This window comes from Apodemus sylvaticus, chromosome 13, assembly GCF_947179515.1.
Source record: "Apodemus sylvaticus chromosome 13, mApoSyl1.1, whole genome shotgun sequence".
NCBI classification, from domain to species: domain Eukaryota; kingdom Metazoa; phylum Chordata; class Mammalia; order Rodentia; family Muridae; genus Apodemus; species Apodemus sylvaticus.
The window spans coordinates 85,724,348-85,750,536 of record NC_067484.1 but is presented as its reverse complement, the minus strand read 5'-3'; positions in this window follow the sequence as shown (position 1 = coordinate 85,750,536).

The window sequence follows — 26,189 nt, the reverse complement described above, 5'->3', positions numbered from 1 at the left end:
GCTAGATAATGTCACTTAACAAATAAACAAGTAAATGAATTTACGAATCCAATCAAAAGAATAGCATTGATAAATAAGAAAAAAGTTACTGGTATTTTTAATGTTGCAAGATATTTCCTATCCATTCCCATAGAGGTGGTGAGAGGCCAGTGATCAGAGGGGAGAGAGGAGGAGGAGCTAAGGGAACTGAGGGATGGAGAAGGGCTCCTTGGACCAGAAGAGTAGAGCATAGAGGGAGACACGGATATCCACATGACTTCAGTCGTATCTCTGGTGTTTTTGAGAGGTTAGAAATATTGGAATAATACATTGTAAATTGGCAGTATGTAATGTGGAGTTTTATATACATAAAGATATTTGGCTAACTATTCAAGTTTAAGAGTCATGCTTTACCAGATACTTGGAAGGAATGGTGCAGAGGCCCAGCGGAGCAGTACTCTTTCTTAATTAATTACCCATTCCATTTTAACTATATGGATGAATCTAAAAATCCACAAATGGTTTTGTGAATCTCAATAAAACTTGATGACAAGATGATTCAGATACAAACTATATAATGTGTGATATATTGATACAATATTCTAGCAAAAGCAAGCAAATCTTCCATGACAGAAGATCAGAGGTTGCCCGGTGTAAAGAAATTAGATAAAAAGATGGCCTGAGCATGAGCATCAAGATGGGGTGAATGTGTGCAAAAGTATTTGTTCCTGTGCATGTTCATTCACATATGGGAAAAGAAATTAGATGATTCATTTGTGTGTACTTTATTATCAATTTTATATCAAGTAAACTGTTCAGTCATGAATAGTGGTTTATCCTTTTTCTTTGATTTTAAAGTATTGTGCTGGTTTTGAACAGGAGGGAACTGCTTGAACTTGACAAATAGCTTCTGCAAATAAGAACCTGCACTTGATCTCATGGCTAAGAGGTGAAAAAAATCTTTTCCCACTCATGTCTGGGGAAAGCAACAATGGGCTCCGCGGCTGTTTCTTCTCTGTAGTGGCCGGAACTCTGAGCTACTGAACAAGCAAAGCAACAAGATAAAAAGAATCATGTCGGAAATGAAGAGACCACCTGCCCCCTTTGTAGACAACTTGACTCCCTACATTGAAAATCACACAGCTGGGCAGTGGTGGCACACGTCTTTAAACCCAGTACTTGGGAGGAAGAGGTAGGTGGTTCTCTGAGTTTGTGATGACTCTACAGAGTGAGTGTTCTACAGAGTGAGTTGGTCTACAGAGTTGTTCTAGGACAGCAGAGTTACACAGAAAGATCTTATCTTGGAACAATTAATTAATTCATTAATTTTGGAAAAGGAAGGAAACAAAACTGCATAGTATCTATCAAAAGATTGCAAAAAAAATCTTGGGGGGGGGGGGAGACAGCAAAAGCACTCCCAATAAAAAGAACAGTCGAGAAAAGTGAGTCTTAGCAAAATATAAACTTTTGTTCTCTAAAACTTCATGTGAGTGAACTAAAATCATGGAGAAATTATTTGCAAACCACATCTGACAAAAAGCTCTAGCACACAGAAATAGTAAGAGCTTTAAAACTCAGTACGAGTACAACAGCCTAAAGAAAGCACAGGCAACAGACAAACAAACAGTTCAATAATTAGGATATGTAGGGGGCAACTTCAGGTAAAAACTTGTGCTGGGTCTGGAGCTCAGCATTTAGGAGCACCAGAGGGATGTTCTTCCAAAGATCCAGGTGCAGGTCGAGAACCCACATGGCAGCTCACAACTGTCTGTAACTCCACTTCCAAGAAATCTAATACCCCATTCTCTGGTTTCTTGGGCAACAGGCATACAAATGCTATGCAGACGTAAATGAAGGCAAAATGACCATACACATGTTTTTTATTAAAATGGAAAGTTGTAGTTCTAGTACCAATGGATACATCTAAAATGCAACTTCCATACCTAAGGCTCAGGGATCAGGGAGGAAGAGGAGGGAAGGAAGATTATAAGAACTAAGGTATCAAGGAATTTACTGTGAGATTATATTTCCTAGAGATATCAAAACTATACCCATAAAGTCTTACCAACATGACTCCCCAAACTAGATCTGAATGACGATAACACTAATAAAGTTGCCAAAGTAAATGTGGGAGTGAACATGGAACCTCAACCCTTCACAAAGAACATCAGGCAGCTAAGGAGTGTTGGAAGTATGAGAGGCAGTTTTCCTGCATGAGGAGCACATCAGTCAATTTCCAATACAGAAGTCAGCCTTGAATAGTATATAGAAATAATATTACATAGACAAAGCAATGCAATATTATTTTATTTAAGAATATTGATAGATAGATAGATAGATAGATAGATAGACATATAGATAGATGATAGATGATAGACAGATACACAGATAGATAGATAGATAGATAGATAGATAGATAGATAGATAGATGATAGTCAGATAGACAGATTAAGATTAGAGATATAGGTGATATAGATAGGTATAGATAGTATAGATACAGATGATAGCGATATAGATAGATATGATAGAGAGATATGTATATAATGTGATAACAATTAATGATTTTTTGAAGGCCATAAATTTTAAAGAGAACAAGAAGAGGTATGTGGGAGGCCTTGCAGAGAGGAAAGGGTAGAGAGAAATGTTGTAATATATTATAATCTCAATATATATGAGATTATAATATAATATATTATATTTTATATTATAATAATATTATAATATTATAATATAATATATAATATAATACATATTATAATTATATATTTAAGATTATAATATAATATATACTATTATATGTGATATTTTATTTTATATTATATTATAATATAATATATAGTATAATATATAGTATAATATATATAATAATTATATATATTTGAGATTATAATATATATATATAATAAAAACTTCCCAGTAACCAAAAGGAAGAAACCTGTTTACAAGCACAGGACCCTTGATGAAATTTAGAAAATTGTGCTGTAATAATGAAGGCAGCATATATTTTTGAATTTTTGGTTCTACTACAATTGGTTTTGCAGTAGGCGATGCTTTAAAAAGCATGTGGCGAGGTTGGATGATACTGTGGCAAACACATCATATCGGGAGATTTCTCAGTTCTTCCTGTAAATGTTGAGTTAAATTAAAATGTCCAAAAATATTATGTAATCTTAAAAAGCTCAACATGTGCCTCACAAATTGCCCCTACAAAATGGTAGGTTTTTCAAATTTTGAAGACTTTTATCAAAAATATTTTTTATTCTTTTAAATAAAGCATGTGTCTAAAATAAGGATCTACAATAAAATTGCTCAAACATCAATGCTAAAATCTTCTGTTCTTCCTACAGAACTGGGGTGAGTTTCCAGTATCTACATGGCAGTTCACAATTATCTCTGCTTCCAATGGTTCTAACAACCTATTCTGTCCTTGTGGGCACAAGGCATGCATAGGACACACCAACATACATGCAGGCAAAATTTTCATACACATAATTTTTTAATTATAAATTATTTTCAGTAATATAAAGAATTAAACTCTTGGCACTCAAAGGAGAGCTACAGACCTTGTCTTCATTTAAAAAAGATAAAGAGGGGAGAATAATAAATGAATTAGTAGAAAAAAAGAAAGAAAAGAAAAGAAAAGAAAAGAAAGGAAAGGAAAAGAAAGGAAAAGAAAAGAAAAAGTATAGCTAGGTAAAGCGTAACTGAGACAACCTAACTGCCACGGCTTTCATACACTTGCTCCTTCCGGGTCTCATCTATTCCCTGTGCTTCATTTGAGGACTTTTAGTTTAATATAGCCTCTCTTTTGATTCCTAAGTCACAGTCAGAATAATCTTTTTCTTGCAGCAAACTTTCAATTATTAATTTTCAGACCTGAAAATAAGCCTCCCTAAACAAAATCGTGATCTTGCCTGTTTTCTATGGTGCATTCGCTATAAGTCCTTTATTTTAAAAGCTGCTCTTAGGGATATAATACTGTACCCCACAGTGTTTCCTTAGCAACTTCCACGGTGCCTCCAGGCTCCAGGTCTTAATTCCACCACATGCTGAACTTTTTAAAAGTCTAACACATCTAAACCTCAAGCTTTCATGTATACTAAATGCAGCACGTTTTCGGGTTTTCCAACGGGTGCCTATAATAGCTTCTGTTAGTAACTGCAGATAGAAGGAAAACAAAGCTTCTTGAAAAAAGGCAATGACAGAGTGGTCTCACAAGAACAACTGAATTACCTTTCTTCTGAATTTAGCATCTAAATCTTCTTTAAAACATCCACTGTGTTGGATCCCCATTTAAATCTTGTTTTTGTGTTCTGTCCAAATGAAGAATTGTTGTCATCTGAATAGCATTATCTATACCTCCCATAGATAACTCACAGATATTACTTCCTGAGCCCTTTAATACCAAGCCATATGAACATTTTGTAGTTAAATTCAGTCCAAATGCTTTTAAGCTTTCATATGTACAATTCCATAACAATGGTTCTAAACCATGTTGGTTGGATTTTTGTATTCATTGCATTTCAAAAGGAAATGGAAAATATGAGAAATATTGTATGCTATTATTAATTTACCATATTAATAGTACTAGCATTAACAATTTTCTACAAAAATCAAAATGATGGGAATTTTATTATATTGGACCCTAAGGAGAGGCAACTAATTAATTATAATTGCAACGTGAATATTGGCTGCATTGGCCCTAATATTGGAGCTGTTTCTCTTGTATCCATAAAGTTTCTGTGTCCAGGGAGAACAGACAGGGAACTCACAAGCTGATACAGGTAGATTTGAATCCCCAGGGTCCAGCATTTTCTTTTTTTTATTAAACTAATAAAATGTATTTTAAAATAAACAGCTCAGCATTTTCTTTAGCAAATGAATCTCTCTTCTCCTGTGTCAGTAGTATGACTGAGGAAGGTAAGCGTTCAAAATACTAAAAGTATGAAAGTAGTCTTCCGGGGCTGGAGAGATGGCTTTGCAGTTAAAAGCACATGTTCTTTCAGAGAATCCATAACTTCTGGTAATTGTATAACTTCTGGTAACTGCAGTTGCAGGGTATCTGAAGCCCTCTCTGGCCTCAGTAGACATTAGACATGCATACGGTGTACACATAAACATGTAGGCAAAACAGTCATACAGATTCAAATATTAAAATAAATTAAAAATAGTATTGTCCACCTACTTCAAAGGACTATAAAGGCCTTTTCAATCAAAGGCTTCCTCCCTCCCCCAATTACAGATGGTTGTGAGCCACCATGTGATTGCTGGGAATTGAACTCAAGACCTCTGGAAGAGCAGTCAGTGCTCTTAACTACTGAGCCATCTCTCCAGCCCCAATTGAAGGCTTTTTAAAATGTTGTTTACACAGAGGATGTGTTATTTCTTAATTAACTAGAAGTCTTATGCTAATCCATTCAAGAACTCTCTACCCTTCACATAGCAATGGAGTATGATCACGTGACAATTAACAGCAACATCCAGAAAGGACCGTGGTGTGTGAGCAGATGCAGAAGCAGCATTTTTGACTTCTGATTGAACCTGAGAACATTAAGCTCAATGACATCAGCCAGGCACAGGAAGACAGATGCAATTTTATTCAATCAGAGAACTTGCTGAAGCAGATCTGAGAGTGGTCATCAGGGGCTGCGGGGCTGAGCAGGACTGCAATGGAGAGATGTGAATCACAGGTGCAAAGAGAAGAATGAAAAATCACCAGGTGACTATATTTAGTTTCTTTAGTGAAAAAAAAGCACATATGATGACAGATATATTAGTCAACTTGACTTAGCCATATATCAAAACGCCCTATTGTATATCATGAATATACACATATACATACACATATACATATGCATCATATACATATACATATACATGTACATGTACATGTACATACACACACACACACACACACACACATATATATATATATTGTTTCCATTGTCAGTTTTTAAAGAAGGGTAGCTTGTCTTGAAAGTTTATAGGCTTGTAGGCCTCAGTTCAATCGGGAACATACTTGATGGAGGAAAGAGAGCTTGAAGGAGGAAAAAGAGAACTTACCTTCACAAAGATGTCCTCTGACTTCTACATGCATATCATGGCTCATACATTACACACACACATGCACACACACACACAAACACACACACGCATAAAAATAATTTTAAAAGTAAAAGATATGATGAGAATCCAGGCACTGTGTCCAGGAATGACAGCAATAGGGCTCTGATCTCCAACTTGATTGCCAGGTCACAGCAAGGCATAGGAGATAAAAAAGACTTTTTCAATAATTAAATAAGGCACTATTATGTTTATAAGTGAAACTAGTTACAACATGCAAAAAACACAAAAAATATTAGTTACATTTTGCTCCATTAATTTTTAAATAACATCATCCTTAAAATAATATTCTATATATGAATGATTTTTGTAGTGTTACATATTGCATGGATATTTAGACAGGAGGATAGGTACTCCATGAAATATAAGACAGCTAACAGGTGATGATTTATGACCTATGTCAAAATTTTGCATTAATCCTCTGAGCAGCTTATAGACTGAATACTGTTGTTGTAGCAATTCAATCTTTACATGATACATGATCAGGAAAAGTGAAATGAGCAGCTGGCCCCAAGTGCCCTGTTCCAGGATCTCTTCTTAATACATGTAATAATAAGTCACACAAGATGACGTCAAGTACTGGTTTTCAAATATGCGTCACAGGAACTCACGAGTACATGACACTATGTAAGACACAGCTTTCATTTTCCGTTGGCTTGAGGCAGGTTCTGACCATGCAACCCCAGCTGACCTGATGTACATCAGGCTGCCTTTGACCTTGCAGTGATCCGAATTCTGCGAAGTCTCCCAAATGCTGGGATTGCAAGCATTCACATTCACACTCTGTTTAATAACCTAAACCGTATTTCAAATTTCCTCTTTCCTGTTATACAGCTATCATAATAATTCAATTAATAATTTTAATGAGAACTATAACATTTTAAATTTAAATCCCAAACCTTTTTATCACAGATTGTTTTTTTTACTAAAATCTTCTCAGTATTATTTTTACAGACTTTCATCCAAAAACAAAATGATAGAATTACGGAGTACAGATATAAAAAGAAATTTCTGCTTCAAATAAAACCCCTTGCACCAACAAAGCCCTAATTCAAATTCCACCCCCAGATATAAACAGTATCATTTTTAAGAGCTGTGCACTGGCTGCTCAGGAGGATTAGGCGTCTGTTGGGAAAGGAAGGCAGCCTTAGAAGTCAACCGCAGACTATCTACCTCCATAGGAGATAAACGGAGAATCTCCTGAAGATGGAAGCAAAATATTTTCATGAATCACTGCCTTCACAGCAGTGCTGATGCTTTTAATTTTCAGCATTGCTGGTCTCCAGGTATGTGCAGTGATTAACAGTCAGCAGAAATTGAACTCTACAGAGTCCTCCATGCTAGGGCGGAACACTGTTTTAAATGACTAGTCTCCCTTATCTTCTCCTCCATTTTCCACACTTGTGTGTCTAGCTTTATTTTTCCCTTCAAAGAATATATAGACGATGGTGTAAGTCTTTTCTGAACAGATGAGCAAAGGTCTGTTCACTCCAAGTTATGGTATCAGAAACAAAGGAATGATCCACCCAAGTAAGTCTTGGTGAACTCAGGATTTTAATTAGAGTGACGTATGGGAGCACAGGCAAGTGGTTGCTCACAAAGGCGTGGCCAGTTTTTAAGAGGCACAACCACCATAGGAAGAGACTATCTCCAGAAGAGGATCTTCTTCTTCCTACCCCTCTCTGTAGCACAGACTTGCACAGCTCAGACCTGCTGGACATTCAAACGAGGGCATTAGTCATGTCCTGCTCAGAGGACAACATCCCATAAACGAAGCACTCTTCTTGATTTCATCAGGATCAGACACACACCCCAGACAGTTTAAGAAATTAATTATCCTGGATGGGTGTATTTCGCTATGTTTTCCTCTTAGAAAGCCAGTCAGATCTCAGGGAGATGACTCAGAGCCACATATGTGGATCCCTGTCAGGAACGGTCTCTTCTACACTCTCCGTTACGGTGCAGACTGCTCCCTTCCAGGTCCTCTCCTGTCAGTGAGCCAGACCTTTACCCACCGACTGTTAACAGCATCAAAGCTTTTGAATGTTCAGATTTTCCAGATTGAAAAATCTTCTGTAAAATTTAGTTGTTTTGGATATAGATAGCAAAAATATATTTATTTTGTCTAGCACGTTTATTTGAACGCAGCAACCATATGGGTTCTGTAAAATGTTTCTCATTTTTCTTCCATGTAACTTTGTATATATGTTTGATTAACCCATCAGTAGCCATGAAGTATAAGAAAGATTATTTAAGCAAGGACTAAAATTTGTGTTCTAGAAAGTCATCATATTCCAATAATAGTAAAAGAATAAAAGAATGCTAGTTATTTATTAATTATTGCATTATTTATTAATTATTTTATAATGATGATAAGCTTACTAGAACTTTACCTAATGTTATTAAGTGTGTACAATGCAAAATGAGACTGCTATTCAACAGATTATACCAAGGGGCATGCATAATGACCACTAAAGTAAATAGTCCTGGATATCATATGATCTTTTCTTAATATAAATTATCAGTTCTAGTTTGATATCTAGCAAACAGAATGTTCACTGGTGATTATATTGCATTATGTTACATATATAATGCATTATGTGACACGTGTACAATTTGTGTGAGTGACTGTTGGTGTGCCTTCAAGTTTATTGGCATATATGTTTGTGTGCATGAATGTGGAGGTCCTTGAAAGACCTCCAGAGTTATTTTTCAGATACTATTATATCTGTCATTTAAGACAGTGTCTTTCCTTTACTGGTACTTACTTACTGGGCCAGGATGGCTGTCCAGGGAGCCTGGTGGATCCTATTGCCTCCTCTTTTCCTGAGGAAAAGCACTGAGAGTATAAGCATACATAATTCCTGGCTTTTAAGCCTTTTGAATGTGGGAGAGCTTCCCTGGGGAGAACTTGGGTCCTCCTGCTTACGAGGTGAGCTCTTTATCTATCGACTCTTCACCCCAGACACTTATTTTCAATTTTTATTTGTATACTTCAGCTTTTAGATTCTGCCCACTCTGTCTTAGAGGAAGTTGCAAGACTCTGCCCCTCTTATTCAGATAACAAATGCCACATATCCTGAAGAAGAAATGCTACCTGAAAGGAAACAGAATGTCATGGTCATGCCAGCACACCCAGGTGATTAGCAGTCATGTCTATTCAATAAAGTCTCTATAGAAGCCCCAGCAGAAGAGTTTTGAGGAACTTGTGGCTGAAATCATGAAGTTTCATGGAGAGCAATGTGTCTGGATAGAGTGTGGAAATTTTATGTCACAGTCTTCACATGTCACCAAAGGCCTTCCTTCAACTGCATCTTTAGTATTGATATTATTAGTATAAATGCAAATGTGTATAAGTCCCCTGTGATCTGAGAGCTACTTGAGAAAGTCATTTAACTCAAGATGCGGGGTGGTAAGGAACTGATTCACTTACCAGCAAACCAGAAGTGCAAGTTAGATGTCTTGGTGCTTGTAACTGGCAGATAAAGTTGTTGGGGGAACGTTGTTGGGGGAATCGGATTAGAATACATTCCAAAGTGTCAAACACCATAGGAAGGAAGAACAACAACATCAACCAACCATACCCCTGCCCCCACAGAGTTCCCAGAGACTAAACCACCAAAGAGTACACATGGAGGGACCCATGGCTCCAGCTGCTCATGTAGCAGAGGATGACCTTGCCGGACATCAATGGGAGGAGAGGCCCTTGGGCCTGTGAAGGCTCCATGCCCCAGTATGGGCAGTGAGGCACCCAGTGAGTGGGTGGGCGGATGGGGGAGCACCCACATAGAAGCAGGAAGAGGATGGGACAGGGGAGTTGGGGAGGGGAAACTTGAAAGGAGATAACATTTGAAATGTAAATAAAGAAAATAACCAACAATTTTTTTCTATAGAATAATTTGTTTATTTACTTACAGAAAAGTGTACATTCAGTGCTTTATTAGTAGCATACTATATGCAATGGAATGTCGGGTTATATATCAGGGGAGATTTAGTCTACAAAATAAATGTGAATATATGTAATTGTGATGGTTAATCATGATTGCCAACTAAGTCTGGAAAGGAACCATAACTCAAGATTTTGCTTCCATCAGATTGACCTGTGGGTATATCTGTGGAACATTTTTTTGATTGCTAATTGATGTAGAAAGGTCTGAACCATTCATTGTGGGCACCAACATCCCTTAGCAGTTGGGTCAGCGCTATCTGAGGCAGCTGAACAGTCACTGGAACAAGCCTCCAGTACTCCTGCCTTCAGGTTCCTTCCTTGAATCCCTGCCCTTGATTTTTTTTTTAATTTTCTATATTCTTTGTTTACATTCCAAATGATTTCCCCCTTCCCGGTTCCCCCCTCCACATAAGTCCCATAAGCCCTCTTCCCTCTGCCCATTCCCCAATAAACCCCCTCCCACTTCTCTGTCCTGGCAATCCCCTACATTGCTATCAAATGATTCCCAAGAAGGAAGAAGAGGGCCCTGGTCCTGGAAAGGCTTGATACAGCAATGTAAGGGATTGCCAATAAAAAAATTTAAAAAGAATTTATGGATACCTCTTTCCCATATGCATAAGGATGGCAGAATCTCTTGTATTGATTATGGTCTAAGAGCAGAGAAATGAGGTATTTGGTGTAGTCTCAACTCCATTAGTATCTGTTCCCGGCTGCCTATACCTCATCCACCAAATAACCTACCCCAGCCCAGCCTCCCATTATAAAGCTGGTAATCTGCAGTTTCTGCACACTGCTGTCTGGGTAATCCTGGGTCTAGCTCTGTAACTGTGGCTGCTTTAATAATTTTCAGTGGCCACTCCCCTACTTCCCCTCCATATTTAGGCAACTTCTATGTCATGTTTTTTTTTTCACCTCCTTGGACTGGTCTTGATCATTCCACACAAACCAATGTGATCCCTGGTACTTCTTAGCAGGACGATTTCTGTTCAGTAACTGATGCCTTTACTTTCAGTATAAATTTTTTAAGTAACTGCATGCTCTGAAAACACAGGTAATAATCAGCAAAAGAGCTAAGTTGCATATACTTTGGAAAAGAGATATTTTTAATGTAATATTCATTATTAATTTCTTTCTCATTTTTTCCTTTTATAATATCTCAATTATATGCTTTCACATGCCTAAACATTCTCTCTAATGTTAATTTCCCAAGGAAGTAATTTGGAGTTAATTGCATGGCAAATGAATTTCGGTGTTTCATACTTAAGAAACCTCAAGCCATTTTCTTTCTAGGATCAATAGATATTTGACATATAATAGCTGCATTTTGTAATCTAATTAAAGGATTACTTGACACAGTTAACAGCTTTGGCACGTTGAGTCAAGACTTTCTGACAGGGGCTCTGATGCCAAATGTTCTTTTCTCAGGAAATCCTTGCTTATTACACTGAGGACTTGCTTCATAACAAAGTGACTCCTGTATAGAGTGAGCAATTGTTTGTATCATGAAGCATGCGATTAATTTATGGATTGCTTGACATCATTCATATGATAGAGATTTTTACATCATACAGAAAACCTAAAGGTCAATGATTCTGAGTAAATCTAAAGATTGGAAACCTTTCCTAGAAAAGGAGGAAAAACAGACAATTTTCCTTAAGATCGTAATTTGTTGTCTCTGATTTAAGTAGATATTTGATATTTTTATATACAAATTTTATGGCTTATTTATCATTTAGGTGAGATATATTTAATGAAATTGACCTTTCTCATTTGGAATCATGATTACTTTATTCCAGCCAAATTGTGATGTCTATGTATTTTATCTGCATATTGTTTTATAAAATATAAAATGTATGTTGTAGAATATGCTGTTCCATCTTTACCAAGATTAAGACAACTTTCCCAGACTAATATATACTAGAGACAGAAAGAAAAGATTATGTCTAGAATACAGATATTTCTGCCATCGTACAGTCTCCTTCTTAAATTACTTTTAAAAAATTTTATGTGTACATGCATGTGTCTGAACGTGTATTATATATATGAAGGTACCCAAAGAGGTGTTGGATCTCCTGAAGTTGAAGTTACAGAGATTTGTGGGATTTGTGGAGTACTAGTAACTCATCCTAGGTCCTCTACAAGAACAGCAAGTGCTCTTCATCTTTGAGCCATCACCTCAGCCTTTATAGCTTCTTTTTGTGCCTACAACTCAAGGACACCTAGCAGCAATAGGGGGATGGGGTAACAGGTAGAAAAAAAAATGATTATTTCAGTGTTTTTGATACTCTTGTTCTCTAGCCATTCTTTGATAACTGTAGCATTCTGGGTCAACGTTTAAGGGTATTCTTAGAGCTCACAGATAATGGGAGCAGTTGCCGAGTTGCAAGTCTTTGAGAATAATCTTCTACATTGCAATGCTTTAATACAGCAACAAGTTTCTTCACTGAATATTATGAATGAGCACAATGAAAATAGCTACCATTTAATCTTTTTGTTGGCCAAGAATGGCATTCATGGACAATTGACATGTCCAGATTCTTCTTCAAGTATTTGAGGCTCAATTATGACAAAAATAGGCACTATGCTAATTTCCCTTTAATTATCCCAATCCATCATGTGGCTACTATAATTTTAAGTATAAGAAAACACAGCCTACCAGTTATTATTCATCAAGTCAATATGTTTGTATGGATCACAAACAGCACATATCCATATCAGTGATACCTAAAAAAGAAAAGAAATTATCATCTTTTTATTTTCTTCTATATATCTGTACTGGAGGCTTTGATTTACTTCCACTGACACCAGACACATTCCTCTTTCCCACCTTATAGAGTGGTTGCTATATCAGTTTTCAAAGCTGCCCAGTCAGCTTTCACAGTCTCTCCACCCAAATCCATTTTACATGCCACGGTCAGATTGACCTTCTTCAAACAGTCCTTTCTTCATTTCATTTTTAAACCTACCTTATATTCTCTTCTCCAGCAGTTGAAAATACTTGGTCAAATGTTCCAAGTTCTGTAACTAGGCCACACAATTCAGATGAGGGTAAAGTGACCTTGTGGTAGACATTTAGATAAATTACCATATTAGCAAGATGTTGTGAATGCTACAGAGAAAACGTGTTCAAAGTATAGCCTGTCTTCAGTTCTGAGTTAATGAGAAATTATAGCATTTAAAAGAATAGTTAAGTATAGATAATATGTCAATAGATTAAATTAGTATTTATGAAACCCATGCACTAGTATTTGGTTAAAAATGTAGTGCTGAGAAAGTATTAAAGCAACACGTTAAGAGATCACAGAACACACACATGGTATGCACTTGCTGCTGTAAGTGAATATTAGCCCAAAAGCTCAGAATGCCCAAGATACAACTCACAGACTATATGAAGCTCAAGAAGAAGGAAGACCAAAGTGTGGATTCTTTTATCCTTATTGGAAAGTGGATCAAAATACCCATGGCTCACAGCCAACCAATAGAATAAGTTCCCCAATGGAGCAGCTAGAGAGAGGACCCAAGGAGCTGAAGAGGTTTGCAGTCCTGCAGGAGGAACAATAATATGTACCAACCAGTACCACAGAGCTGCCAGGGACTAAACCACCAACCAACAAGTACACATGGAGGGACCTATGGCTCCAGTTACATATGTAGCAGAAGATGACCATTTCAGACATCAATAAGAGGAGAGGCAATTGGTCCTGTGAAGACTTGATTTCCCAGACTAGGGGAATGCAAGTCTGAAAATTGGGAGGGGGTGGAAAGGGGGAGGGGGGATGGAATAGGGGTTTTTTGGAGGGGTAACTCAGAAAGGGGATACCATTTGAAATGTAAATAAAGCAATTATCTAATAAAAAATAACCTTTACAGTTTCTTTCAAGCAGTGATATATGCCATAAAAAATAGATTTTGGTTTCTAGGAGTTAGAGTCTAGTTGCAGAAAACATAATTATGTGTGCAGAATACAATCAAATGGATTAACAAAGATCAGTTGTTAAGACTTTAGTTAAGGAACCCTACTGGGTACTAGGGTGAAAAAAAATTTAAAAAAAAGGCATTTGACCTTCTGATGAATTTTGAAGTATGTTATACATGATTGAAAGTTAGAGGAAGAAGCTTCTCATTTCAGAAGGTTCTTCCAGGCTGTATCAGAAGCAAAAATGGTAATCCCAGTTTATGCTAGTAACTTGGGAACATCTTCTTATAGAAAGTAAATGATAAGAATATACTTACAATAAACCACAAAACAATAGACCACAAAATGAGGAACAGTTGTTAGAGTGAATGTTAGATTCAACATGGTTAGTATTAAAAACTAATTATCTTACATTATTAGCAGCATAAATTCTTTACTGTCTTATACACAAATAGTTTTGTTAATGTCATTTTTCTCATAACATACTTGACACATGGATTTCTATGGAGACTTGTTCTTGAAAATGTGCATCATTCAAAGAAACCACTGCCAAACTAAATAGTTTTATTTTAAAAGTTTCCTTGATCTAGTATTGTGAATTGTGTTTTGCCTTCCTCTATTGTGCCATCTATTTATCTAAGGAACACAACCAGAATTAAATGATATGATGGAATTGTTCTAATAACTGTTCTAATAATTCTAATCAATATGAAAAGGGCAAGACAAACTATCATCAAAGATAAATGGGTCTTTTGGGGGGTTGGGAGAAGAGGGTTTATTCAGTTTACACTTCCACATTATAGTCCATCACTGGAGAAAGTTAGGACTGGAACTCAAGCAGGACAGGAACCTGGAAGCAGGAGCTGATATAGAGGCCATGGAGGGTGCTGCTTACTGGCTTGTTCCTCATGGCTTGCTCAGCTTGCTTTCTTGTTTTACTTTTTATTATTTTATTTATTTACATTCCCGTAGTAGCCCTCCTCAGGTCCCCTTCCCACAGTTCGTCATCCAATTCCTCCTCCCCTTTGTCTCTGAAAGGGTGCTCCTCCCCCTCCCCCAGTGCATGTATGCTCCTGGTTGGTGACTCAGTCTCTGGAAACTCCCTGGGGTCTGGGTAAGTTGAGACTGCTGGTCTTCCTATAGGGTTGCTCCCCCCCTTCAGCTTCCTCAATCTTTCCGCTAATTCAACCAAAGGGGGCCCCAACTTCAGTTCAAATATAAGTATCTGCTTCTGTCTCTGCTAGGGACCCTCAGAGAACAGCCATGCCAGGCTCCTGTCTATAAGCACATCATAGCATCAGTAATAATGTCAGGCCTCGGTTCCCTCCCATGAGATGGATCTCAAGTTGAGCTGGCCATTCGACCACCTTTCCTTCAGTCTCTTCTCCATTTCTGACCCTGATAAATGAGACCTAAAACCATGCTTTGTCTCGAGTGTTGGTGAGGTGACTCAGTGAACAGAAACACTTGCTCCAAGCCTCACTACCTGAGATTGGTCCCTGGAACCCACTTGGTAAAAGGAGAGAATAGACTCTAGACTCTAACAAGTTGTCCTCTGACCTGTACTTCCATGTCTTGGCACACATATACACATCCACACACATCTTTTATTTGGTGCTACTATAAGGGAACACGGTAGTATCTATGTAGCTTAAAAAACAAGGTTAAAGGTCACATAGATACTGTTGGCAAAAATATATAAATCCCAACTAGTACATGCGCTCTCAAACTAGGAATTAGCGAATAGAGAATAGGTTCAATTCCAGCACTCTGACAAGATTAAACTTGCCTACTCACCTCAGCTGTGAGAGGAAAGGCGACCTGCTGTGGCTGTGCCAGGTCACTGAGAGCAGCATGGTGAAAGACTGATTTAAAATTTGCCTCAAGGTCTAGGGGAATTTGCTTGCATTTACTAGAAAAACAAAACACAAGAAGCTTTAGTATTGCATATAAAATGTCATCAATCAAGTCCCTATCTAAAGTCATCTGGCTTTCAGGGAGAGTTAAATGACATGTATACCAGGAGATGCTGGCTGAACATCAGAAGAAAACCACAGCATGGTGCCAATGACCATATTTCATTTTTATTGACTCATTTATTGTAAATCATAGAATAATAGCAAAGATTAAGAAAGATGTCTGCTGTTAGAATTCATGGATTTGTCTTTCTTCTTTCAAAAATATAAAATATATATTTATCCTGACATTCTGTGCACCAACGGAAACCAGGCATGCATTTTCCATTGTCTTGGGGAGGCCCCTCTCACCTCTGCATCCTTAAATAAATCACATCCTAGAAAGGGAATGCAGACTGAATTCCTCTTCAGATCTTTCTACACAACAACTGCTTAAGAAACAGCTTTTAATTCCCAATGCATTAGATAACAAAAGGTTTAGTGAAAATCTGACTAATATTCTCTTCTTTCTGAAAACAATTTTGTTCTTGTGACTCACTACTAACTTCATAATAACAACACTGACATTAGACAAAGCTGCCTCACTTGCAAAAAGGTCTGTATCAGTCTCTAGGTTCCGTGTACTGTTTTAATGGTGAACTCATATCTGAAATTCTTTACCTCATTCACTCCTCCTTCTCTCTCTAAACCATAAAAAAAGGACTCTGCCCACATCTTAGCACTGCCCTTTCACACTCTTCTTTGAACCTGGTACTCCTGGTGATGTAATTTTCATTAGGTGGGAATCACTCCTGAATCACAGCCTGTTTGGTTGCCCCCATCCCCACCTCAATCAGGATTTTATGCCTCCTCCTTCGCTACCTGCTGGAAACTGTCAATAGATGATCTACTCAGACTTCAGACAAAATCCAATTCCATCCCATAGCCCGGAGCTCTTCCCCTTCACTGCTTCATTCAGAAAATAATTTGTGGTGCCAACCCTGTGGTCTCACTCTTATGATCACAGAGATTTTTTTCTAGTAAGATTAAACTAGGAAATATTTTAGGTTTTGGATCCATGTTGAATGATGCACGGGAATCAGTTACTTGTCTAGTCTTTGTTGTTTGTTACTTGTCTAGTCTTTGTTCTTTGTTACTTGTCTAGTCTTTGTTCTTTGTTACTTGTCTAGTATTTGTTGTTTGTTACTTGTCTAGTCCTCACACGTTCTGATCTCCTTCTCCTGTATCCCAGGAATTCCCACCATCAAGCCAGTTTACAGTGGGGAAAAATTTACATATAGTAAGTCAGATTTTAGTCCAAATTCAACCAATATTCATAATAAAATAGTCAAAAATAATTTATGTTTCACAATTTCGTTTTATGTCTAATTCTTTGCAATTTTTCACTTTAGGAATTATCTTTAAGTTTTTTAATAGCTTAATTGAAAAATAATGTGCATCAAATAAATTATGCATATTTAAATTAAATAATTTGAGCAACTTTATCAGTATATTACTTTCACATTTTATGTGGAAATATAATTTGCATTCCATCTAAGCCACTCTTTTAAACATCCCAATTACCTGAATCCAAAAAAAAAAAAAAAAAAAAAATTCATTAGCAGTTACTCTACTCTCTGTTCCCACTAGCCCTGTCTTTGCTTTCTGTCTCCAGAAATTTGAATCTTTAACACTCGTCACAGAAATGGAATCAGATTCTATAGCTTTGGCTCTGGTAGCATTGAATGGATTTCGCAGAATTCACCCCCATTGCGGCAGCTATGAAAGCTTCATTCTGTGCTGACCAAAATCTCACTGCGTTGATTCACCACTTGCCATTGCGTGATTTACCAGGAGATTGGCATTTAGCTTGCTTCCACTCTCTTATGAGCAACTCACTTGTGAAGACCGTGCACTGGCTTTTCTGGGACTGTGTTCTGGGACATGTGGGATTGCTGGTCTCATGGTAACTCAAATTTAGCATGCAGAAGAAATGAAGTGGTACACTCACATTCTCAACTTGCAGGTTTGGGAATAATTCTTCTCCGCGTGCCACCCCTAACTTTTGTGTTTGTCGGGCACTTGTTTGGCTACTTTCTCCTTACCCTTAGGTTCTGGCAGCCGCCTCACCTTTCACCTAGTCTGCTCTCGGGACTTCAACTGTTCTGATTCACACCAACTTGGTTTAACTGAGCAGTATCCCATCAAACCCAGCAATTATTACCAACCTACACCCTGAACTGAAAATAACGAATTTCTAAAATCTCCAACGCTTCAAAGCTTAAGTCTGCAAGGCTTATTCTAAGACCTGAAGCCTAACAAGGAAGTTAACTGGGGTTGAGGAAGTGAGGAAGTCAGGTGTTCCCTTCACCACCTTTACCCCATGCTTAGGGTCTCTCTACACTGTAACTGTGTGTGTGTGGGGGGGGGTGCAAATAGTAACATGTAGTGTTAAACGGTAGTCCCACGCTTCTGCCCGGCACCCACTCCTTCCATGTATCTGGTAAAGCATGACTCTTCAACTTGAATATATTTAACCAAATATATGTATTTAACCAAATATATGCATGTATATTTAACCAAATATATATGTATAACTCCCACTTTCATAATGCCAGTTTACAATGATAAAGTCTTATCCCAATATTTTTAACCTCTCCAAAACACCAGAAATACTTCTGAAGTCATCTGGATATCCACATCTCCAGCTCTGCCTCTGCTGGTGAGGTCCACCAAGACTCTCCTCCCTCCCCTGACTTCTAGTAGCTCCTCCTCCTCCTCCTCTCCCCTCCAATCACTGGCCTCTCGCTGCCTCAATGTGAATGGATAGGAAATATCTTGCAACAGTAGCGTAACAGAATTTGACACTGTTGTTCCTGCACCCTTCACCGCACCTCTTCTATCTACGCTTCTTGCAGGGTCTGCAATATCTTACCCAGATTCCTTAGTTCTCTTAAATGCAGTTTTGTGCAATGTGTAGATACTTCTCTTACAGGGAGTATTAGTCAGGTTCTCTAGAGTCACAGAACATGGGTAGTCTCTATATAGTTAGGGAATTTGTGATGACTTACGGTTTGTAGTCCAGCTTCCCAACAATGGTCAGCAGCAGCTGTGGATGGAAGTCCAAGGATCTAGCAGTTGCTCAGTCCCACGAGGCAAGCAGGCAAGGAAGAGTGAGAAAGTGAGTCTTACTCCTTCCAATGTCCTTATGTAGGTCTCCAGCAGAAGAAACCTACATAATCTGGTCGCCCAGATTAAAGGCATGTACCAGTGAACCTTTAATCTCAGATGACCTTGAACTCGGAGATCTCCTTGCCTTAATCTGGAATTCTTAGCCACTATGCTTCAAGTTCTCCATACCAAAATCCAGGTCAGAAACGTGTATCTCTGAGCCTCCAGATTAGGATCATAGGTGAGCCTTCCAATTCTTGATTGTAGTTCATTACAAGTTGACAACCAGAAATAGCCACTACACAGGGTTTCCTACTTGATACACCCTAGATTATCTGTGATGGAGTCTCAAGTTGATCAGATTATAGTGGGGACTGTCTATAGGAGTTTGTGTGATTGCCAATTGATCAAGAAGAATCCATCCTACTGTGGCCTACAGCATTCTTTGTGCAGGTGGTCCTGGGCTGTATAAGAATTCTGTCTAAGCTTAACAAAGTCATCAAGTGTCATTTCTTCATGTTTTCTGATGTATCTCCTTCATTGTGACTGAGTTTCCTATTCTGAAGTAATGTCCTACAGATAACAAGGGGACCTGCCTTCAGATTCCTGCCTTGAGTATCTCCAGAAGTCATCCTGACATCCTTCAGTGAGGTCAGATGGCTTCTGGCCTAGAGGCCTAGAACTATTTTCCAGAGGTACTGATTAATGTTTGTCAACTTGACACAAAATGGAGTCACCTTGGAAGAGGGAACCTCACTGAGCAATTTCCTCCACCAGATTGGCATGAAGGCAAGTCTGTGGAATATTTTCAAATTAATGACTGAGGTGGGAGTTCCAAGACCACTGGAGAAAATGCCCACTACTGGGCAGCTGGCCTTTGGTTGTACAAAAAAGCAGACCAAGTAAGCCAGAGAAATCAAGCCAGGAAACAGTTTTCTTCCATGGTCTATGATTCTGTTTTTGCCTACAGATTCCTTATTAAGCTTCTGCCTGGCTTTCTTCTGTGACAGACTTGGAAATATAAGACAATATAAGCTCTTTCCTAACCAAGTTGTTTTTCATTAGTCTTTTAATACAGCAATGGAAATGAAACTATAATGCAGGGTTTGGTATTTAATACTGTCATCTTGAAAGAATTACCTAGAAGACAAACTATTAGAGATCATCTCAATTAATTTAGTTGGCAGTTGCGAATGAGGAGAATTATCTTTATTAGGAAGACCTTCCCCCCACCATTAGTTTTGGGCATTGCCATTCTAAGGAAAGCAGCCTTGGGCTGGCAATTCAAAAGAAGAGAACTGAGTGTGAGGGTTTTATTTTTATTCCCCCTTCCAGATGTAGCAAGACTAAAGGTCTGCAAATCCTGCTGCATGCCTTTCTTTTCATGTTGAAATGTATTCCTTAAACTGTAAGACAAAATAAATCCTTCCCCTGTTGCTTTTCATTATCTCTCTAGTTACAATAAGGAGAAAAGTAATGAACATGAATGAAGGCAGAGTTTTATTCTGCAATCTTGCTGATGTCTGTCTCAAGTCTACCGCTCCTAGATCATGAGGCACTTTTTCCTTTTTCATTTCTCTTCTTTTCTTTTTCTTTTCTCTTCTTTTCTTTTTCTTTCCTCTCCTTTTTTTTTCAGTTTTGAGTATTGGGTTTTTCAAAACCAGGTTTCTCAGTGTAGCCCTGGCTGTCCTAGAATTCACTCTGTAGGCCAAGTTAGCCTTTAACTTAAAGACTCCCCTGCCTCTGCCTCTGCCTCTGCCTCTGCCTCTGCCTCTGCCTCTGCCTCTGCCTCTGCCTCTGCCTCTGCCTCTGCCTCTGCCTCTGCCTCTGCCTCTGCCTCTGCCTCTGCCCCCAGCATGCTTCAGTTAAAGATGAGCAGCACCACCACCTGGCTCACTGGGAGATGTTTATAACCCATTCCTTCAGTTCAGGTCACACCGACTCACCTGCTTTGTTTTGGATGAATGGACTTTATGTTCCTTTGGCCCTGACTGTTCAAATGGTTCCTGTTCTCCCATCATTTTTAATCTTTATTCTTTTAGAGAAGTCAAGATACCCATCATTATTTTATTTTTAGTCCATGGCTCAAACTGATATATAACCTGAACTAGCTTAGCTCCTTTATTTCTGACTTTGAGATACAGACATATTGGACATTTTCTTTCATAATGCCTTCTCACCTAGAACAAAGACTCTCACAGTAGAGTTTTGATCAAATATATACCTTGATATTGCTAAGGTCCCTCTGGCAATCTCTATATGAAAAAAAAAAAAAAAAAACCCTAGAATGTAAGTTTCTTTTCTATCCTTAAAAGTATCTAGCCTTTTTTCGGGGCTAACCAGCACATCACTTTCCTTGAAGGGGATAGAAGACATACCTCATTTTCAAAGTTGTGTGTGCCAGACAAGTACAGACAACTCAAGGTTTTATAAATTAGAGAGTTTCTTTAATTTCTGTAGAGTGTTTTCTCAAAGAAGATGGAATTCCACATAAAAAAAAAATCAAGCTAATAAAAGAAGGCAAAATTCCATAAGAATGCTTTGGCTTTCTGGTTGCTAACTCCACAGCTGTAAATTGTTTCTATTTTCCTAACTAAGCGGTTACTGCTGACTCCCACAAGACAGTATACACACTTGCAAAACTATCCCACTCAGCCCTCCAGTGTGCAAACTGGCTTCTAGGATAAGAACAACCAAATCCTATTTTTAGGAGTCATTTAAACCAATTTAGCTAAAGAAATAATACTTAGGATTCTGAAATTTCCCTCTATGATGCTTAAATTCTAACATCCCAAGTCCAGATCTGAAGATCAGTGGAGTAATTTATCTTCACTCGGTATTCTACAAAAGAGTGGCTAGTACTAACTAATTACTTATCAATTAAACCATCCCAAATGAAGACAACCCTACAGAATACACACAGTATACTTCTACCTCAAGTATTGAAAGAATGTAACCCAATGCTTCCCAACTTGACTAGTACATTTATACCTATATCTGTGTGCAGGAAATGAAAAGCACCTAGTGCCTGCCTCTGAGTTTCTCATTGCAATTATTATGGTAAACCCAAGGCCTGAATGTTTTTAGAGCATCCAAAATACTTCCAAACTGCAGGTATAGGTGGATATAACGTATTTTTACTTGTTTATTTCTAGAAGTTTCAATACATTTTTAATATGCATGTTAAAAATTGGTCCTGGCCTTTCCTACCATGTTTGCCTGAGAAAAAAAAGACATATCCCTTTTCCATGTGGAAGAAGCTGATTTGCCCCATGCTAAAATAAATATAGCATGTCCCATAAAGCACAGCCCCGAATTGTAGCACTGGAGGTTCCATTTGCTTGTTTCTCTCTGTATTTCATCTGTGGGTCGGATAATTACAGTGGAGTCCCAGCGGCATATGGCAGGAGGCTGGGGAGAAGAAAACCAAACGAGGACAAAAACACAAAGACGGAAATAAACATAAGTCAAGTCTGTGCTGCTGTGCTGCTTTCTTTCATCTTTCTGTAAGGTTAATTAACTACACAATATGTCTTTGCCACTCTGATGCATCTGCAGTGTCCCAGAAGGCACCTTCTTCACTATCTAAATTACAGCATTGCTTGTGGAAACAGGGTTTCTAGTTTAACTAATGTTAAGTAAATTCTTCTAGGCAACAAGTGGACATTAGCTATTATGCACGTTATGAATAGAAGCCCCCTCAAGGGATCTCTTAGAGTCCAAGAGCTTATGTGGACAGATCTCCAACACACCATACACTCTTGCCAAGGAAAGCCCTACCCTATGTCCCATTAAACCAATAAAATACCTCTTTGAACCCTGTTAGGTTTGCTTTAAAGATTTGGGCAAAGATAAGTATAAATGTGTTTTGAAATTATTTGCCATCTGCTATTATGGCCAAGTAGAAAAAAAACAACCCACAAATTGTTTTCAAATGATGAAGATGATGTTCTCTTTTTTGAAGATTTACTTTTATTTTATGTGTCTGAATTGTCTCCTCTCCCCCCCCCCCCCCCTCCGCAACTAAGTTGGCTGGCGAGCGCCCAACTCTTCCGATGGCTACCTCCGGCCTTTGTTCTTTGAACAGTAAGGCTCCACACCTCGGCTATCGACACCGCCCCCAAGCCGGCTTTTACCTGAGCCGCCAGGCTGAAGGCAGACGACCCGCTGAGACTTGGAGCCAGAGAATTCACAGCACCTTCACAGCACCGCCTTTGAAGCCACCGACTTCTGGGGGGTTGGCCGATCCCCCAAATGACTATATAACCTGTCTTAAATTTATTAAAACCAGTCTTGACCGGAATCCCCGCCTTGACTCAAATCTCTTTTGTCTCCCCTGTCCCTGTTACCCCAAAATTCTCTCAACAGGTAACCCGGTTTACATGTGGCTGCTGGCAGCTACACTGAATGTTTTGCATGCATCTGTGTATGTGCACCACTTGCAGAACTGGCATCCACAGAGGCCAGAAGAAGGTGCTAGATCTCCAGAAACTAGAGTTACAGACAACTGTGAGTTACAGTGGATTCTGTGAACTAAGCCAGGTCTTCTGCAGGAGCCACAATTGTTCTTAATTGCTGAACCATCACTGTAACCCTGATGCATTATCTTTTATGGATACTAAATTAAGCATCATTTGCTTTGATTCTTTGGATTCTGTCTATCTGTTAGGCACTTAAATGTTTTGTTAAAGTCCCAAATATTTTCATGTTGTGTCTAGTGCCTGGTGGATAAGTGGGATGCTACTACTCCAAGTCTAAACTCTGGTGAAAAACTGAACCCTCACAGGAACGATGGGCAAGAGGTCATTTATGATCATGGGATTCTGGGTACAGATCTTCCTACTACAAGCAGTCAGGGCACAGCAATCCACTGACAGCTGTTCTTTCTCCTCCAGCATTTGCAATCAGAACATGCCCAGAGCCTTCCCTGTTCCCATTATAAAGCTTCTCACTTGTGGAACTGCCCATGAGCCCACTGCCAGTGACAGTGGCTGCCCCTTTGCTATGGAGAAAGTAGCCTCTTCTCACTCTCACACAGAAGACTGTGCTTGTCTCTAAGCCTGCAAAGGAACAGCAGAAAGGAGTTGATGGAATGTCAGGTCCGCTGGTGCCTCTCAACCACATTTGCTTTGACAGTTCAAGAAGCCATTGCACACTTAACAGATGGAGGAGTCAATGATATATTGTAGACTCAGTAACCATTAAGTTATACCCTATAGATGTTACAGCCCATTACAATTGATGAAATAGTAATGTGTCTTAAAATAATGAGTTTCTTTCTTATAATAATCTTTAGAAATGGGGTGAGTTTATACATAAGTCTAGATAATCCCTACCTAAAGGTAAAAGCCACTTAAGAGTATTGAAATCCAATTAGAATTATCATTATCAAGAGAACTTGCTATTACTCATGTAAAATTATTCATCTTTTGACCTTGAAAATCGGTAGGATTACAATACTTTCTATAATGCGAATTGTATCACTAAATATTAGTTATTGTACAAAGGAAAGTGTGGAACAATGGGCCTCTCATTTCCTTTCCTTCTTCCCTACCTCATGCCATTGTGTTTCCAACATTTTCTCACTAATTCCACCAGCATAGTGCAAGAAGTTGAAATTTTGAAAATCATCTTTTCTTGTCAGTGTTTCAAAGACAAACCAGTGAGAAGAGAAGCATAGATCTCAACTTCAGATGTCCAAGGCTAATTAAATAGCAGGCTTCTATTTGATCACCCAGATTTCCCTTCTGTGGTCCAGAAGGATGGCAGCTCCAGCTCGTTATAGCAGCCTTCATTATTCTTGTTTGATGACTGATATACTGTCCCCAAACCACAGAAAAACATGAACTCATGAAGCCATGGGAGCATCATGCATGAGTGCTTTGAAGGAACCTTTATTCATTCCTGTTATCTTTATGTGCCCTGATCATACATAATTACACCACACAAACACCGTACACACACACACACACACACACACACACACATACACACAAAATATAGATAGATAGATAGATAGATAGATAGATAATATAGATAGATATAGATGATATAAATATAGATATATAGATGATATAGATATATAGGTGATATAGATAATATATAGATATAGATACATAGTAAGTTCTATAAAAATAGCAATATTGATAATGAAATGATATGAAATGAAAAAATGACAACTTAAATTTTCAGAGATGTAAACTGGAAATTCTCACAACCTAAGAATGGATTCCTTTTTACATCTGGATAGAATGACCCATTCCTTCATATTAGAGAAGAGATTTGGAATAACATTCTAATAGGAAGCTAGAGCCATGTGTCTTAAATTACTAAGTTAAAGTCACCCACTGTTCATCAAATGACTGACTCTTGTGACTTAACTCAGAGGTAAGAAGGGGGTCAGTGAGGAACTGGAGAGCTGGCTCAGTGGTCAATGGCTCTAGCTGCTCTTGCCGAGGACCTGAGATGGATTCCCAGCACCTTCGGGGTGGAGCACATCATCTGTATCCTCAGTTTCAGGGGATCTGATGCTGTATTGTCACTTCAATGAGCATCACCCACACATATATGCCCAGACATGAATGCACACAAAACATCCATATAAGTAAATTCAATAAGGATAATTTTAAGTTTCTTTAAAATGTGTCAGTTGTTTGATATGTACATACACTGTGCAATTATTGAATCACAGAGGTTGGCATTTAATTCTTTAAATGTTGCTTTTAATTTGACCAATATGTAGCACTTATACACATTTATGAGATATTTTATACACAAAGAAACATTTCAAAGATTATCTGTAAAATGTCCCAGTCAAGATAGTCATTTACATTTCTAAGCTTCTCTCTATTCATTTTTCTTAAATGTATCATGTACCACTGATAACTCTTAGACGCCAGAGCTATTTATCTGTATTATTTACCTGTTACCTAGAATCCTTCTACCCAAGTCCATCCATCTTAACATGCCAATCAACTTGTTAAATATCCACAAATAAGAGAGAACATATAGAATGTATTTTTCTGTCACTGATTGTTTTTTTCAGTTTGCAACAAATCCACTGGTTCCTTCCATTTTGCTTCAACTGATAGAATGTTATTCTTTCATGGCTACATTATAGTCCATGTAGTCCATGTGCCAAACTTTTCTTATTTGT